The sequence below is a fragment of the Piliocolobus tephrosceles genome, chromosome 5, assembly GCF_002776525.5.
Source record: "Piliocolobus tephrosceles isolate RC106 chromosome 5, ASM277652v3, whole genome shotgun sequence".
NCBI classification, from domain to species: Eukaryota; Metazoa; Chordata; class Mammalia; order Primates; family Cercopithecidae; genus Piliocolobus; species Piliocolobus tephrosceles.
Window position 1 is genome coordinate 108,745,549 of NC_045438.1, and position 6,255 is coordinate 108,751,803.

General features: G+C 46.2%; 1 pseudogene; it reads right to left on the reverse strand.

Annotated features, from left to right (window-relative positions):
* Positions 1 to 3,799: 3,799 nt before the first annotated feature.
* Positions 3,800 to 4,719, reverse strand: LOC111549754 (annotated as a pseudogene).
* Positions 4,720 to 6,255: the final 1,536 nt, after the last annotated feature.

The window sequence follows — 6,255 nt, forward strand, 5'->3', positions numbered from 1 at the left end:
ACTGCTTATTTGGCAGTCAGGGTTCTGGCAACCCAACCTAAACATGCAGCTGAGACTCTAAACATAAATTAAAAAGGGTCCTGAGTGATCACAATAGATGTCAAAAAAGGCAGAACTTTATTGAGGTAGACACATGCCAGCCCTCACATTTGGCAGATACTCCATTCCACAACTGTTTATAAAAACAGAAAGGCTGCTATCATGAAGCACATTGACAGCAGAGTCTGCATTAGTTTAGCAAGATTTCCAAACATGAACAAACAAACTTGTTTTGCTGTTAACTACTATCCAATGCAAAAGTCATTCTTGTTGAACTTAACTTTTGTTATTTTTTATATTTTTGAGATGATGTTTCACTCTTGTTGCCCAGGCTGGAGTGCAATGGCACGGTCTCGGCTCACTGCAACCTCCGTCTCCTGGGTTTAAGTGATTCTCCTGCCTCAGCCTCCTGAGTAGCTGGGATTACAGACTCCCGCTACCACCCCTGGGTCATTTTGCATTTTTAGTAGAGATGGGATTTCTCCATGTTGGGCAGGTGGTCTCGAACTCCCAACCTCAGGCGATCTGCCCGCCTCAGCCTCCCAAAGTGCTGGGATTACAGGCATGAGCCACTGCTCCTGGCCGTACTTAACTTTTTCAACCATACTGAAATTTTTCTTGGGTCAAATAAGACCGCCAACTCACATCAACTTAACAGACAGCATGAATTGAAAAGCTCAAGGTCATGTCAGAAATCTTTCAAAACTCATAGGTTAGGAAATAGAATGATAATGCCTTACGTAACTGATGGCAAATTTATTCACTCAACAAACATTGTATTGGGTACATACTATGTGCTTGGTGCTGTTCTACTTAAGAGGATACATTAGTAAACAAAATCCTTGACCTCATGAAACTTATATTCTAGCAGAAGGAGGTAGAAAATAAGCATAATAAATTAATAAATGATATAGGGTGTGCAGTTCTTAAGTATTATGGCAGGGTAGAGGGAGATAGATTAAGCTGTGGGGGTGGGAATGTGCCTGGTATGTTTGAGAAACTGTGAGAAGGCCCATTTCCTGGGCAGAGCAATGGGGAGGCAATCCAGTCAGTGAGGTGAGAGGGCATGCCATCGTGTACACCTTTTTTTTTTTTTTTTTTTTTGAGATAGAGTCTCACTCTGTCACCCAGGCTGGAGTGCAGTGGCTGATCTCTGCTCACAGCAACCTCCACCTTTCAGGTTCAAGTGATTCTTGTGCCTCAATGTGCTACCATGGTCCAGCTAATTTTTGTATTTTTAGTAGAGGTGAGGTTTCACCGTATTGGCTGGGCTGGTCTCGAACTCCTGATTTTGAGTAATCTGCCTGCCTTGGCCGTCCAAAGTGCTGGGATTACAGGCGTGAGCCACCACACCTGGCCGATCATGTACACTTTGTAGGCCACTGTCAAGATGCTTTTACTTGGAGTATGATGATGGAGAGGTCATGGGGTGGTGAGAGCGGGGGTTGAGATGTCTGAGGTACTTCTTCAGAAGGATCACGATGGGTGTAGTGTGAATGGAGAATAGATGATAAGGAATCTAGGATGGACAGAAGAACACAGTTGGCAGGCAATTGTAGTAATTCAGATGAGAGTTTATAAAGTTTCCAAACATATTAAGTATTTTATTATAAACTTAAGAGTCTAAATCTATGCTGATATTGAAGGTAATGACCACACATTCTTAATTCTTATACAAGCCATGAGATTCTTTTTTCTTTTTCGAGATAGGGTCTTGTTCTGTCACCCAGGCTGGAGTGCAGTGGCAGCATCTCTGCTCACTGCAACCTCCGCCTTCCAGGTTCAAGCGATTCTTGTGCCTCAGCCTCCCAAGTAGCTGGGACTACAAGCACCTGCCACAATGCTGGCTAGTTTTTGTATTTTTAGTAGAGATGGGTTTCGCCATGTTGACCACGCTGGTTGCAAGCTCCTGACCTCAAGTGATGTACCCGCCTCGGCCTCCCAAAGTGCTGAGATTACAGGCGTGAGCCACTGTGCCTGACCGGCGTGAGATTCTTTTTTTTTTTTTTAATTTTTGAGACGGAGTTTCCATCTGTCACCCTGGCTGGAATGCGGTGATGCGATCTCTGCTCACTGCCACCTCTGCCTCCCAGGTACAAGGATTCTCTTGCCTCAGCCTCCTGAGTAGCTGGGATTGCAGGCACCTGCTACCACACCCAGCTAATTTTTGTATTTTTAGTAGAGATGGGGTTTCACCACGTTGATCAGGCTGGTCTCTAACTCCTGACCTCAGGTGATCCACCCACCTCGGCCTCCCAAAGTGCTGAGACTCAGGCAAGAGCCACCGCGCCTGACTATGGGATTCTTCTACAAGAGTGTCTGCCCCGCACATGGCACTTTCCCATGGAAGCTACCCACGCCCAAACCTTGCATCAGCTCATCTGTTTTGGACAAAGTGACCTCGTCCTTTCCCTCCTTCCAGCCTTGCGTTGATTGACTAGAGAGGGAATTGGACTCAAGCACAGTCAGCCATGGCATGCTAGTCCTTCAGGAGTGGGCCTGGGAAAAAAGGCTCCATCTAAATATTTTTGTGCTGATCCAACCAGATTCTTCTCAGGGATTTAACTGAGAAGAATGAAAAGAAAACTAATTGATAACAGTAAGAGAAGGGGTCAGACAGGAGCAGATATGTTAACAGTGGAATGTTAGAGTAAGAAAAATTCTTAAAGTCCTGCTTCTCAGGTCCCTAGGGAAGTTTAAAAATCTGAATGGCCTTCTAGTTTCTGGCTCTGTGGGGCAGATTCTAAGTGATTCCTGCTTTCCCTGAGTTCCATGTGTGCGTTAGCTTGTATTGCTATTCCTCCTCATGTTACACTACTTGGGGCAAACTGAATACATCTCTATTCCTTACATGTAAAGAGCCTAACAGAAATTATAACCACTTGTGTAACAGTCTTCTTGCATTTGTAATCATCTATCAATGATTTTAGGCTATCACACACTGGGAGAGATTTTCACTGTCTACATCATTAATGTGTAGTGGAGAAGAACATGGAATTTGAAGTTAGCCTACCTGAGTTCAAATGCCAGCTCCATCCCTTACCAGTTGTGTGATCTTGGGCAAGGAATTTAACTTGTCTTTCTGTTTCCATATCTATTTTTTTTTTAAAGAGATAACATACTATTTAGAGTTGTTGAGAAGATTAAATGAGTGAATACTAAAAGCTCTCAGACAGTGCCTGGTGCATAATAAAGACTCGGGAGGCATCATAATCCAATGATGAAACAAGCCATTATTTCTAGATGATAAAAAATTCTCTGGGTGACTACTATCATGAGTTGGTTAACTGCTATTAGTTAGGGCAGTGGTATTTTTTTTTTTAATTACTTAGATTCCTTCAAAGTAGTTAGATAATTCCCATACCATATTGGCATATTTCATAAAGGTCTCATTACACTTTTTTTTTTTTTTTTGGTGACAGCTGACCATTTAGTAGAAACGAGTGTTTACACAGTTGTGTAACAACTAGAAATGGCTATGTTTTCTTTCTCCCGACCCCCGGGCCTATTCCTTTAGGCATGCAGGTAACTGTCCCCCACCCCCACCCCCACCTCCCATTTCTCCTCATTCCACCCAGAAACCGGAAACCCTGACTAAGGAACGAAGAAGTCCTACAAAGAGGAGGTCTCAAGTACCAATCTGCAGCCATTTGATTATGGCAGATAGGTCTGATGCTAAAAACAGTTTATATCTAGCAGAGCCCAGTTCCATAGGAATCCAAGCTCCAAGGCTGGGAGGCAGCAGGTGCTGGGGACAAGCTCACTGCTGAGAGTTGGTCTGGAGGACCCACTGGAGGATCTCATGGCGGTGCAGACCCTGGACTGCATTGTCGTAGATGGTGTTCACGCTGGTGCAGAGGGGCTGCTGCTGCGGCTATGTCACCGGACAAGCAACCAGCCCTTCCAAGGCACAAAGCAGCAGCAGCAGCAGCCTCAGCACAGCCCAGGAATGAGTGTGCTTCCCGGGGAGTGGCTTGCGGGGGCAGGAGTCGGACTTAGATTTCGGTGCCTGATTTGTTTCCGTCTTAGGTTTCATCTCCTGTTCCCGCTTGGCTGCTTTGAGGGCATCATACTCGTTTCTCCCGCGCTCCTTCTCTTCCGCCTTCTCCCGCTTCCGCAGTTCCCTCTCCTGAGCTTCCTTAGCTGCCTGCTTGACCTCAGCTTCTCCTCTGCCTCTCCTTCTACTTCCAGCCCCGCTGCCTCTCCCACTCCTGGTCTGCCTGCACGGCCTTCCTGTGCTGTGTGTGACTCCTTGTTTGCACACTCTTTCCACGGCTTCTCCCACCCAAGCAGTCGCCTGCCACCTTGGCCAGGCTGGGATCCAGAGGTTATCCTTCAGGTCCAGCCACTTCAGGTTCTGGAGCTGAGCAAAGCTGACAGACAGGTGAGCAGCCTGTTGTTGAGGAGAGCCAGGTCCTGGAGGTTGACCAAATGACCAGAGGCCGCCGGCAGCTGCTACGGGTTGTTCTTTCTAAGGTGTAGCTTCGCCAGGTGTGTGAGGCCACAGAAATCCGACGGTAGAATAGTCAGTTTATTACAAGACAGATCCAGCGTGGTGGTCTTTGGAAGGGCAGCCAGTTCCTTGACCGGGACTTCATTCAGGCCGCTGAGGCTCAGGTCCAGTTCGTTGCAGTCCAGCTAGTGGCGGAGGTTCCCGCCTTCGCTGCCTGCCTTGGTCATGGTGAAGCTGGCTGAGGTGACCTGGCTCCGGGGTTCCCATGGGCAAGGGAAAGGAGCTGAAATGCCGCTGGTCAGTTCAGCGGGGCCCCCTCGCAACCCACCACGCCTGAGCCCTCTGCGCCTACACCTTAATTGCAGAGAAACAGGTATCTAGGGAAAGGAGAAACAGGCAGTCATAGCTGTAGAGTGCCTGCTCTATACAGGAAGGAAATTGTGTTTGCTACTGGGGAAGGTGATGCTATTGCAGAAAAACTGAGTTCTCAACACACGAGCGGGAAAATTTAGGCACACAGACACATTGTAGGGTTTATTGGGTGAAAAGTTAAAAAAGAAAGAGGAATTCTCCGCCAAGTGAGAAAGAGTCTTGATAGCAGGTTTCCCGCCTCACAGACTGAATCCCAAGGCACCACACAGGAACTGAGGAGGCTGGGCTCCTCCACCTGCAAATGGCCTGAACTTCTCGAGGCTCCACCCTGTCCTCCCAGGGCTTAGGTGGACATTATGCAGAGAAAATCAGTCGAGAAAGGACGGGCTTCATCTGGAACCAGCAGTCTGGTTTTAGGCTTGAAGGCAGGTAGGGTTTTCCCAGGGACCCTTGGCTATCTGCTGTCCCTATCAATACCGACATCCGAAAAAGTCAGAACTTACTCACAAATAGAATCTGAACTCCATGAGGACTTAGAAGACTGTTTGAGTGGTGGAGGAACCTATGTTTGTCTTTTAAAACATATACCAGCACCTAGAATATAGTAGACACTCAATACATATTTTTTGAATTAATGAATGTTGAATAAATGAAAAATAAGCACAATGAACAAAGAGGCAGAGATTTCAAAGCTAGAAGAGAAGTATAAATAAAGGGCTATGGAAACATAAAAGAATGGATGATACATTCTGACCACACTGGAATATGTTTATATAGAGAGAAGATTAAATATTTGAATTGGATCTTAAAGAAGAGTAGAGCTTTGACAAATGGTGCAGTGGAGTGGGACTTAAAGGGACAGCTTTTCTACCAGAGGGAATTCCAAATAATTAGAGATGTGAACATGCATATTTAGTCTGGGAAACAAAATAGAATGGGGGAAATAGAATTGAGAAGAGGTGGAGGACAAGAGTGATTGGAAGGCAGTGGCAGGAGATGTGCCTGGAAAGACTGGAACAAGAATGTAAAATGACCTCATGTCCCATACTTCAGACTTTATTCTACAGGCATGAAATTAAAAAATAAAAAAAGTTTCTTTTCTTTCCTTTTTTTCTTTCTTTCTTTCTTTTTTTTTCCTGAGACAGAATCATGCTCTGTCGCCCAGGCTGGAGTGCAGTGGTGTGACCCAGGCCGGAGTGCAGTGGCACGATCTGGGATCACTGCGCCCTCCACCTCTCAGTAGCTTGGATTATGGGCTCGCACCACCATGCCCAACTAATTTTTGTATTTTTCGTAGAGACAGGGTTTCACCGTGTAGGCCAGGCTGGTCTCAAACTTGACCTCAAGTGATCCACCCACCTCGGCCTCCCAAAGTGCTGGGATTACAGACG